Below are 12806 nucleotides of genomic sequence, written 5' to 3' on the forward strand. Positions count from 1 at the left end.
CACTGTGGAAATCAGTGTAGAGATTCCTCAAAAAATTAGGATTAGAGGTCCCATTCAACCCATGTATTCCCCTTCTGTGTATCTCCCCAGAATGATTGAAAAACATCACACCACAGTGACATATGTGAAACCATAAGCTTCAAAATATACAATAGTCACTGTGAAATGGAAGGAAACTGTTCAATAAAAAGAAGAAACTAAGATAGGGGAAAAGAGAAAGGATAGAAGGGAAAAGAAAAAAAGTGCAAGTTAGTTATACCATTAGTGTCACTTAGTTCACGAACAGGAAAGGTTGTGTTAATATTGATTGAAGTAATTTTTATGCCCATATTTTGTACTTGAGTGACTAAAGATAATGTTGTGTAATTTATTAAAAATTGTTACTTTTTACTTATTTTGTTGTGAAAATTTGTTTTACCTTTTCTTTTTAATATTAATAAATAAAGTAAAAAAAATTTCCTTTATGGCCATCTGTTCTGGTTGCTGCAGGCAGCGTGGCCATTGAGTGGTTCCTATAGATTGTGGAGGACCATGTTTTCTAAAAGGATCTCTCTCTCTCAGATCAGACCTGACATATGTCATATCCCTCCTGTGAGTATCCACACCCGTCTTGAGCATACCTACACCCTGTATCTCTGCTAATACACCCTGCTTGTTTCTCTTTCTGACATGTCCTGAAGATTCGTTTTCTGTGACAGGAGTCAGCAAGCCTCCTACAGTGGGGTGGGCTGAGTTGGGGAAGCTCTCAGACCCAGCCCAGTGACTCTTCCACGTTTGCACATTCTTATAGAAGCTTAGCTCTCCTTCAGAGCACACCAGAGGGTATGTGTTGCTTCTGAGGCTTCACCATCTCACAGCCGCCTCTCTCCATTCAGTGACCGTTACACTCCATGTCAGGGTATAGAGCAGGCTTCCTTTCAGTCTGCTGTCACTTTTTCCCACCTCTTTCCTCCCCAAAAACATTTGTAGTTTTGCTTCATGTCTATTGTACCTCTGTATGTGTGCAGAATACAGCTTGGTTCTTTCTGAAATCCCCTTGCACATCCTTCCTATCACACTTTCCCTCCTCTAACTTCTCTCTCCCCATTTTCCTTCTTGATCTGTTGTCAATATTGTCTCATGTGTATATAGTGCTTACATCCATTGAGGTTATTAGGGTCCTGTACATGGCATATCCTGGTTCTAGTTATTTCTCCTTTTCTTCTCACTTTCTCTTGGACTCCTTTCCACTTTGTGGCCATCCTTTGTTATGGTTTGGTTTATACCTTTCCTTACTCAAATGAGAGGTACTATGTAGTGTTAAAGGTTGTGTGTCTGGATTGCATGCAACATTATATTTTACAAGCGCCTGTATTTACCCGCAAATATCTCAGATTTTTCCTGCTTTATAGATGGGTCTTGCAGTAAATACAGATGCCACGTTTTTTCCCAGTTGTGTTGAAGGGTATTCAGACTCTTTAGAATTTAGCTGTTATGAATTGTGATGCTAAGAGCACTGGTGTGCATATTTCACTGCACTATGATGTCTTCAGCTCTTTGGGGAAGAAACCTAGAAGTGGGGGGGGGGCTGGATCACATGGAATTTTTAATTGAAGTTCTTTGATGAATTTCCACACTAGTTTTGCTTCATGTCTATTGGTTTTTTTCCTCCCATGTGTCAGTCGTTCATTTCTTTTTCAAATTTTGTACATACTATTAGTTTTATTAGTAAGTAAAGAGGTTTGTAATTATTTCGTACATGGTAAGGAGTTGTGATATGTAGTGTGTAGAGTGGAAGTTAGCTTATACCTGGGGCATTATGGTGCAGTCTCTCCACCATAGATTGTTCTCAGAGTCGCTTGTATTGAGCACCTAGACCCAGTCCCCAGGCACTGCCAGAACAAGGCCTAGCTCCATCTGGGTGGCAAATGCTGTGGGTAGCAATACGTAGTTTGAGAACCTGGCACCATCTGGCAAGTACACAAGTGTTTCTATGTGGTCGTGGAAGGAGCCCTGGACAATGGTGGAGGTGATGAATGTGAGCTGTGCATGGAGACCTTAAGATGGATCCTGTCAGTGTTGGTGGGCACAGACACAGGACATGGAGAAGTCTGTAGCTTCTACCCTCGTGTGTGCTTTTGCGGGCTGGAGGGGAGCAGGTCTCACTAGAGCAACCTTTTCCTATCTCACCTGCCCGGATGCTCTTGCTCAAAAGTGGGAAACCTTGTGTGATGTCTGCATACCAGGAGCCAGTGTGAGAGGGAGAGCAGTGCAGAGCCTGTGGGAACTCACCCCAACTGGGTGGCCTTGGAATGATGCTCACTCAGTGAGCACAAGTGTGGACAGTTGCTGGCCTCCAGGATAACGACCCCTCAGGTGACTCCACACCCCTTGCCTAACACACCAAATTGACTCCAGGCCTGAAAGTGATCAGTCAGAATATCGAGATTAATTTTGGAGTCTTTGAAAAATACTTAATGGAGCTGTGTGAGCTGATGCACCTGGATAATGCACACTCTGGAGAATTGAGGAAAGAGGATCCCGTTTCTCAACCCAGGATGGAAAACTTAACTACTTAGGGAGACTCTGTGTCACTGGTGTATCTCAGTGAGAAGCCTTTCATTGGGTTCAATCCCTAGTATCAGACAGAATTTAATGACTTCTCTGCAGTCTCCACAGGTAAAGATTGGACCCTGGGAACATTCTGTCTCAGTGTCTCAGATGAGACTCTGTGATTTCCCATTTTACAAACAAAATGTAACCAAACACTAGAGGCTGCAACATTTGTCCCTCTTCAAGTAGGAGACGCAATGCTGTGCTGATCTGTTCCTCTATCTGGGTTGTGCCAAAGGTGTGGGCTGTCCCCAGGTTGCCCCTGACAGCCTGTGCATACAGCTGCAGCTCCTGGAGGCCAGCATAAATGTCTGTTCCGAGGTAGGTAGTATGTGTTCTACCCTCGGGCCTTGGGGACATTCCAGATAAGAGTGTGTATCTGCCCCTCTTCTGTAACTCTATTTCAGAAATTCCACTTTCATGAATCCATCGTAAAAAATGAGACTCACAGAGGCAGATGTTTGTCTCAGCTCTACTGTGAGCTGAAAGATTAAAAAAACTCCAGAGCAGAGGTTGCTGAAAACACTGTGACATGGTACCCAGTGAAAATGCCCATGGAGAGTCCTCCTGGACAGGGCCATGTTCCTAGGGCATACATGAGATGAAAAGAGAACTGAGGCCTGAGGCACTCCCCACCCAGGGACAAACACACAGACTTAAATCCTACAGTGAAGACAGGAAGGAGAAACATCTCCAGGGGAGGCCAGTGGTCCCTAGGGCCTGTCTGTGACTGTCATTATGCCCTTTATTTTACCATTCACTCACAGTGCATTCTATATCTTACGATAGTAAATATTTCTTGTCTGACAACAAATAAATCAATAATTCACTGAATATGTGATGAAAAATTCTTGGGATCTATTTAGGATTTTCCCTTCCTAGACAAAGCAAGATTAAACAGTGTCTACAAAGATTCTGAGATCAAATGCAAATCTGATTGCAGGATTGAAAATAATTATACACTGGGGAGGCAAGAGATAGAAGATGAATGGTGGCCAGGATCTAGAAGCAGCAGGAGAGGGGAGGAAACACCTTTGGGTGTGGAACTGAGGAAAATGTTCTGAAACAGGACAGTGGTGAAGGCAGTGCAATACTGACAATGCACTTAATGTCATGGCAATCACTTTAACTATATTAAACCTTAATTTTATTTAATTCTGTTATTGGAACAACTCAGGGAAAAAAGAATAGCCAAAAATACAAAAACAAGGGACATCTTGAAGAGAAGGATACAGCCGATAAAGATAAAGACCTGCTGGTAGAACTCAAGACATGAGTTCAGCTCATCATCCCCCAGCAGTTCCAGCTCTGCATCTGGTTGGGAAGGAATTCCAGATGCTGCATCTTGCTGTGAGACCAGCTCTGCAGAGGGAGCTTCAGGTGGAGCAGGCTCAAGCTCTGCAGGTAAGGCTTCAGCATGGCCTGGAGCTGGGCCTGCAACTGCAAGGAGAGAAAAGATCACCAACCATGCATGTTACTTTCCACGGCCAAACCTTCCCACTGACTGCCAAGACAGCCCTTATACCAACACAGCCCAGGAAATCCTCTCACACTGCATCCCACAGTAATTGCTAAGTGTCTCGATGTTGCTGGGTCAACAAGAATCTGGAAGCTTTGCTATGTTCCAAGGCACACTCCTCCCTATAAGGCCACAGGCCCTTACATCTGTCCGCCTTATCTTGGGGTTCCATCTTAGGGAGCTCAGGAGGCTCCAGCTGGCCCAGGATTTCAGATGGTACATCCAGCTCACAGGGAAGCACCAGTGAGGAGTCAAGAACAGAAGGGGTGAAACTGGAGAAGACAGAACAGAGTGAAAGGCCTGCCTTTCCTCCCACATTCCCTACCCAAGCCACCTGCAGGAAGGGAAATGTTGGCCTGTTTCTCACTCTGTGCAGTGTCCAGTCTGACCCTCTGCCACCCCCAGTGGTGTGGCACAGTCCCAGGGAGACCTGAGAAGTTGACCCGAGGCTTGCTTAGTGTGTGACACCTCTGGCTATTTCAGTGGAGCCTGACACTGTGTCTCTCCAGCCTCCCCAATGGCAGGTCAGCTTGGTGAAGACAGAGATTGGTATGTGCTATGTCTTTGCACTCAGGGTTACAGGGCTGCTGCTCCATCAAATATCTGAGAAGGGAGAGTCAGTCAGGGTCCATGAGCAGGAGTGAGAGCTCAGTCTCTAAATCACAGGGCAAATGAAGTGCCTAGGTCTCTGTGCCTCTGTAGAGTTCCTCTGGCTATGCTGTACATCCACATCCAGTCAGTCAGGAGAGCATCATATCCACTAAAATGGAGCAATACCTACTGTGTTATCCAGGGTGAGCTGATTCCTTTGAGATCACATTGAATCCCAAAAGTCCAAAGGTTTCTTCTGCTCTGCTTAGGATAGCAGAAGCCATGCCTGGAAATGTGTCTTTCCATAGTGTGCCTTCATGTCTATTGATGGATTGATGATACGAAGCTCTTGCATCCTCTGTGTGTGGGTTTAGGCCCTGGCTATCCCCAGAGGATCCCTGCTCTGGGAACACCCTGACACCCATAGAGTGACTTTCCAACCTCCTTTCAAATGATCAGAACTGCTTCCCCCAAGTGCAGGTCACAGTGAGGGGAGGCAAAGCTTCCCAGTGCAGAGGGAAGCTCATCCAGAGAAGAAGCACCACAGGAAGTCTTCTGCAGGGCCAAGGCCAGGGTAGGCATTTCACATAAAGATGCGATTTCATCCTCAGTGACCCAACGATCTTGATCCACTTCACACTCCACTGTTTACAACTGAGGCTGGGAGAGATGCTTGCCCATGGCCAAGCCTGGTGGGTTGGTAGAACTCACCCTTCCAGCCTCAGGGCCTCTGCGATGGAGATGTCGGATCTTGAGGAGTCCAGGAAAGAGAAGCCAAGGCTGACGAAGCTGTCCAGGAAGGCTGGCTCCAGGGGCTCCATCCCAGTGTGAGGCCCACCTGCCTGGATTGTGCTTATGGTGCTCAGCTCTGCCAGGTGCTCTGCAGGCTGGTTTTCAATCTGTAAAGAGACAGTGGGACGACATGGAATTGGTGTTCCACCCATCGCTTCTCAGAAGGGTTTGAGGCTGAATCAAAGCCCATACTCCCAGTGTTCCACAGAGGCTCGTGTGACACAGGAGGTACAAGAGCCCCCAACAGTAAAGGGATTCTCATATTAGAAGTTAAATTTCATTAGCTGTGGAGAGGTTCTATGTGTTTCCATGCATGAAGAACAACCCATGAGTTCAGAGATAGACTCCCATTGTAGAGATGAGAAAATAGAGGCTCATCTTGGTTGAGTTAGGACATTGACAAGATCACACAGAATTCTCCCCCAGGTTTCTGATGAAAAGTCCCCAGGGAAGATTTACATCTGGCTTCCTTAGCCTTGTAAGGCAGAGTGGCTGAGTTCATGCCGCCCTGATACAATATCACTTACCCAAAGGGAGGCCCCATCCTGGGACCTGCAGAGCCTGCATAAGTTCTAGCAAGTGCTCCAGAAAAGGGCAGAGTAGCAAGGGTCTGACATTTTGTGTAAGCCCACCTGTGCTGATATGTAGAGCTAGAAACATTCTGCCAAGTGCCCCACAGACCCTGGGCCCAGGAGTTAAATGAGCAGGCAGAATTCAGGCATGACAAGCAGTAAAGTCACTTACTGTCCACGTCCCTATTCCTATGCTCCCAACTTGAATCTGGCCAAAGCAGGGGCATAGCAGGGAGTGTGTGGTGGTTGATTGCTTTGGGAACAAGACCATTGTCCAGCTGTTTACCAAACCCTGGAGGGAGATGCTGAAGGTGATATCTGGCCCTCCTGTCTCTGTGTCCTCCATGGTCGTTCTGCTCACACACACGCCCAGAACTTAAGCTGGCACCAGTTGTTATTGTGGGTCCTAGTGGCTGGTGCAGGGCCATGGCATTCAGGCCCCCAGTGACCAGCTCCACACTGACCTCCTGTGAGCAGCTCCCTGCAGCAGTCTCCTGTCGCTTGCAGAAAATACAGCCTCTGTCCGAGCACCATTTTCACCCCCTCCCCCGAGATATGTTTGTGTTCCTCAAGTCACAATCAGTCCTGTCACAGGCTTCTACTTCAGGAGAACAAGAGATGACTCTCCAGCCTGCCCTTTTCCTGTGAGCTCTGTCCTGGGTGGGACTGTGACAGGACCCCAGACCCTCAGCCTGGGCACTCCTGCTCCTGTTCAGTGACCTGTCCCCCATCCCCAGCCCTGACCACACTGAGGATGATCAGTGACCTGTCCCCCATCCCCAGCCCTGAACACACTGAGGATGAAGTTTTGGAATTTTTCAGGGGACTCACAGTGTCGATCAGGTTTAAGCAGACCTGCTCTGGACTTTGCGGCTCTGAATCGATGATGGGCAGACAGAGGGACACCTGTCCTGGGCCCTGTCTTGTCTCTGGGCACCTAGAGGCTATAACTGGTGAGCCCAGCCTAAAGCGCCCCATGACCCTTGTGCTGTTCCTGGCAAGTTTCCTAAGGCATCTGGGCCAACTGAACCATCCTCTCACTCCTTTCATCTTTGTTTGTCTGCATGGGTTCTTGTGGCTGAGGCCTCCACGCCTGGGAAAACAGCAAAACGAGCTCATATCTGACTGTTTCCAGCGAAGAGTCTGGCAAGGCAGTTGGCACTAGACCAAAGTGCCTTGTGACCACAGGTTCTAAGTTCTGTTTGGCCCTGTTGCCAAGGAAGTGATGTCATAGGTTGGGTCCATATCAGAGATTCCCCTCTGATAAGACTATGACCCCCTTTATCCAATATTCTGCTTTGATTGTTTTTCTTTTACCACCATGCCTCTTGTTATCTTCAGAAGAATTGCCCATATTATCAGCCATAATAAAATTGAACAAAACATTACAGAAGGAGATCCATAAAAACAAAACATTGGAAACAGTATAGGACTGCAAAAGAAGATAATAGTCAAACCGGATTGAGTTTCATAGTGCATCTTCCAGTCTTCAAAGTAGTTGCCTATATCATCAGAATTGGTAATATCAACAAAAGAGAATAAAATAAAATCAGTCCATACAAAACAGTAAAAGCAATACAGGGCTTCATATCAAGATATTAGGAAATAAAAAATCATTACCAAGTATATCCTGCTCTCTGTGGAACAGCTGTCCGTGCCATCCGAGCTAGTATAAGTAGACAAACTGAAACAGAATAAAACAAACTAAACAGAACAATGAAAACAAAATGGGTTTCAAATTGACAATAGGTTGACAATGGCCGCTGCCTTCCCTTTTTATACAGTTCCTCCCCTTTCACTTTCACAGGATGTATTGTGCATTTTTTATTATACTAACTCCTTTATATTTTTATAGCAGGGAGACAACTCAACATTCCCCCCTGTGACTCTGAACCATTTCACCATGAGCATGATCCGATATTGTTTCTATTTTCCTACAAGAACCTGTAGATTACCTTTTTTATAGCTGAGTATGTTTCCATTTTATAAAATTGGCATGTTTTTTATCCACTCTGTAGCTGATGGGCAAGCTGCCTCAGTTCTTTTTGGTTCCCTGTCACATTGAGCAATGTTATCTCTCCTTTGACTTTCTGTCTATGGACCCCTTTTGAGTTAAATATGTTTCTTTGTAAAGCATACTGATGGATCCTGTCTCCAGATCACTCTGCCTGTGTTTCTTTTCATTGGTGAATTGAGGCCATCTACCTTAATGGTTATGGCCAATATACATTGTCTTGAAGCCATTTAATTGTTGCTTCCTGGTTTCTTGTTATTTTTAAGAGACCTTTCCTTTTGCAATTGCAAGTTGCAAATCTGTCTTCAAGGTTTGAAAATCTGTCTTCAGTTTCTTTCAAATGGTTTGCCAGCTTTCTATAGAGTTTTTAAGTTTCTGGATGTCTCTTTGAATTTGTTTCATGTATTCTAAATCTTTTTTAAATTTTTCATTCCAAGTGTCTCCAGTTTTTCTATGCTGCTTTATTTTTTTATCTGTATCTTATTTAGAAGTGCTTTGTTTATTATGTTTTTCATTTTTTCTTTTACCTGGATAGTATTTCTGTTCTAATTTCTATTATAGCCACATGAAATTGTTTATTTGCTTCAACTGCCATCACTTCAGAAATTTCAGGTGTGTGGCTTCCAGTCTATTCACGTCTGCTGAACTTGCTCTCCTTGGTTCAGAGGCCAGAGACTGACTTTGGCTTCTTCATCTTGACGTTTTCCTGAATTCTTCTGGACAACTGTGTAGTGGGGTCCCAGGCATTTCCTGCATTGGCTACGATTTCTCTGGAGCAAGACTGTGTGGTTCTTCTAGCCAGTGCTTGCTAGGGTATCTGATGGTTGCCTTGAGTGTGCTGGTGCAGGGCTGGCTGCTGCTTTTTTCAGCCTGTGCTGCCTCCCTGAAGACTAGCGGAGTTTGTGCAGAATAAAGGTTGGCCACCATCTGTGAAATTGGCCCGGTCATTGGTAGGATCCTCCATGACAGCCTCTGGAGTGTGTGGAGGGGTGGGGCTCCGTCCAAGCATTTTCCGCTGAACTTCACCCAGGTAGGAGCTGCTAGAGGAAGCAGGCTGCAGTTCTGGTTCCAGGCTTACCTGGGCTGACCCCAAAAGGGCTCCTGGCCAGTCGCTCTCCCCCATGGGAGGACTGAGTGTTCTGCACTTGCCATCAGCCAGTCCAATCCTCTGCACAAGCAATGCAAGTTCTATTTGTTCCTGAAAAGGTAGTAGTTTTGAAATGGATTTAATGTCAGTGTTGAAGAAAACATTCTATTTATAAAGTATATGAGGAAAAGAACTAGAAAGATTAGTTTTATGATTGAATAAAAGTAAAGCTCAATTAAGCATTTGAGTTTAGCACTCACACTTTCTTATCCCTAACGCACATGTACAAAACATCTAGCTATTTTCCCTATGGACTCTGAGACACCTGGTTAAACTTTAAATACTGTGCAAAAATTGTATGCTATACCTCTACTAATCATCCAAGATTGAATATGGATATTTGCCTCCACTTACGTTCATAATTCCTCTAAAACAAGAAGGGGATAATTTTAAAAGTCAAACTGCAGAATAAAGAGAAGTGGCAAGGAGACAACTGCAAAACAATTTTGGAAGCAACAGTGGAGATGTATGAATACTAGCTTTTTAGCAAGCAAGAGGAGGTCTAAACCTAAGCCATCAGGGGCAGAAGTATGGGCAGCTAACTCCTACTAAAGATCCCCCGAAGTCTCTGAACAGGTGGCTTTGGGAACCTAAAATAGGGAAAAGGCACATGTGGTCTGGAAGTCTGAATTCTAAATGGTTAAGGAGCTGACACTGACCGGACTAGAAGGTTGCTCTCTGGAGATTCAGCTGAGCTCTAGACTTTAGAGCCCAAGTCACACCTGCAGACCATAGGACTATGCTAAAAATAGAGAACAAATGTGCTACATATCCCCCTTGTTCTTTAGAGTCCAATGATATTAGTGATTAATTTAGGGTGCAGCTTTCAGACTATTTTACCTTCTGTTTTGAATTATTTACAATCAGCATGTATAAATTTAAAAATAACTTAGGAGGTGCATAATTTCCATTGTATAATTATGGATCTATCCAAACCATTACCACTATTCTTGTGGGGGACCAGAAAATTCCACCCCAAAATATGAAGCATTGTGAACTTCATACAAAAAGAAGAAGGTACAGGGTGGCCGGAAAAATCACAAGTAAAGCTCAGCTTGGCATGGTATCACACAGCTGTAACCGAAGGACTATGGGAAACTGACTCAGGAAGATCATAGTCCAGCCCAGCATAGACAACTTAATGATTTATCAAGCTTTGAGCGCAAAATGAAGTAACATAAACTCTTTAAAATTTAGGGACACAGCTGTATGAAGAATTTGGGAATCAATCCCCATTACTACAAAAATAAGAACATGGAAGATAGATAGATAGGTAGATAGATTGATAGACAGATAGACAGATAGATAGATAAATAGATAGATAGAGTTATGGTTTGTGTCTGGATGTATCTCTAAAGTCTCATACATTCATGGGGGCAGGCTTCTAGAATCTGTGATTGATTCACGGTGCATTGCTGGGATTATAAGTATAAATGCTACACCCACCCTACAGTGTGTGTGGACTACATACAATATAAATGACAGAAAGAGTTTTTCCCTGTGCTCCTCCTGTGCATCTGCTTATGCTACTTTTGCTGTCTTCTACCACCATGAACTGTTGCTCCTCTGCCATCACACCCTGTCTTGGAGCCAGCTGAGTATGGACTGACACCTTCACAAACCATGAACTTTAGTTCATAAGTGTTTCTTTCCTGAATTTTGGATGCCATATATTATGTCTCAGCAATAAGAGAATGTAACCACCACAGACAGATATATAATTGATAGATGTAAGATAGATAGATAGATAATAGAAAGACAAGCACCACCAGGCCTCCCAGGGAAGAGGCACCAGTGAGTGTTGCTATCTCCACCAGTAACTGACAGCTGGCTAAGCTTTGGCCTGGAGGGGATTCAAATGAACCAACGAAGAACCTCTCCCCAAAAAGGATGAACTGAGTGACTCTAAAGTTGTAGCATGAGGTAAGTTAATTCTCATGTGGCAATAATATGAAGCACATGTTCAATCTTTGGAGGGTGAGCATACAGATTTTAACTTAAATGATGTAACTGACTTAGAGGAGTCTGAAGAAAAACTAAAGCAACAAGAGTTAGCACACAGGGAAAGCATCCCTGAGATGCAAGTAGCTACTAAGGAACTAAGGATCCAAGAATGCACTACCCAAAGCCAGCACATCAAGCAAGCCCGACAGCTGTGTTACCCAAATGAGATGGACCATACCATACCATTGTATGGCCAATGATCAACTTGCTTTTTTTTTTTAAAGGGAAACAATTGAAAACAGAAAATAAAAGGGTAGAAATAATACAGAATTTCAAAAAAATAAACAGTAAGAAATCATTAGTTGATAGATTACATATTGTCATCTTAGAAATAGTTGCTCAAGTTACAAAATTAAAGCATACAGAGTGGACATTCAAATAGTGAAACTGTAAACAGTTCTGTTCAATAATCCAACAAAAATTTGTAATATGGTTATCTATCTTACGTACCTAAACATGCATGCAGTTATATAATTTACAGCACTTTCTTTTCCTCTCATTTTTATAATAACAATTACACATTTTGGGTTTTATTACTCCCACAGTTCTTATTACTTTTTTTGAAGAGAATAAAATCAAATGTGGCAATACAAAATAGAGTCAGTCAAAACAAAAGGATGGACATAGTACATGATATAAAAACAGAATACAGTGTTATCAACAATGGTTACCATAATGCCTCTTGCTATCTTCAAAAGAATTGCCCAGATTATCAGGTATCATGAAATTGAACAAAACAGTACAGAATAAAACCAATAAATATGAATCATTGGAGACATTATAGGACTTTAAAAGAAGTTAATAGTTAAAGCCGAATGGGTATCATAGTGAACCTTATTGTTGTCAAAGTAGTTGTCTATATCCTCAGACTTGATACTAGCAAACAAAACAGAATATAGTAAAATCAGGCAAAACAACACAGTGAAAGCAATACAGGAATTCAAAATCAAGTTAATAGGAAATAAAAAATGGTTACCATAATAAATCCTGCTGTCTTTGGAATAGCTGTGCATACCATCAAATCTAATACAAGAAGACAAACTGGGACACAACATCACCAAACTAAACAGAATGATGAAAACAATATGGGTTTCAAATCATGATAAAAGATAAACAATGGCCACTGCCTTCCCTTGTTAGACAATTGCCCCCCTTTCGCTTTCTTTGTTTTAAATTTTATTTTTTAAAATATTTTTATTTAAGGAAAGATTAAACAAAATAGCAAATGGGTAGAAATAATACATTCTTTCAAAGAAAAAATAAACAGTAATAAATCACTCGATGTTTACAAATTGTCCTCTTACAAATAATTGTTCAAGATACCAAAGTGGAACATATAAATGGGAATTCAAACAATGAGACTGCAAATAGTTCTGTTCAACTATCCAACAAAAACTTAGCAACACATGGTTATCAATCCTGTACATTTAAACATACATGCAGTTGTCCATATCTTCATTTATGTTGAGATTAAACAAACCAAAGCCAGCTAAAATCACTGTGAATGATGAATACTAGTATTGCTGGATTTCACATGATGACACTCCGGGGTCAGCACGTGGTACTCTAGTGTCT

Source organism: Cavia porcellus, unplaced genomic scaffold (genome assembly GCF_034190915.1).
Source record: "Cavia porcellus strain 051 isolate PalLab524CR breed Dunkin Hartley unplaced genomic scaffold, mCavPor4.1 scaffold_28, whole genome shotgun sequence".
Lineage (NCBI taxonomy): Eukaryota > Metazoa > Chordata > Mammalia > Rodentia > Caviidae > Cavia > Cavia porcellus.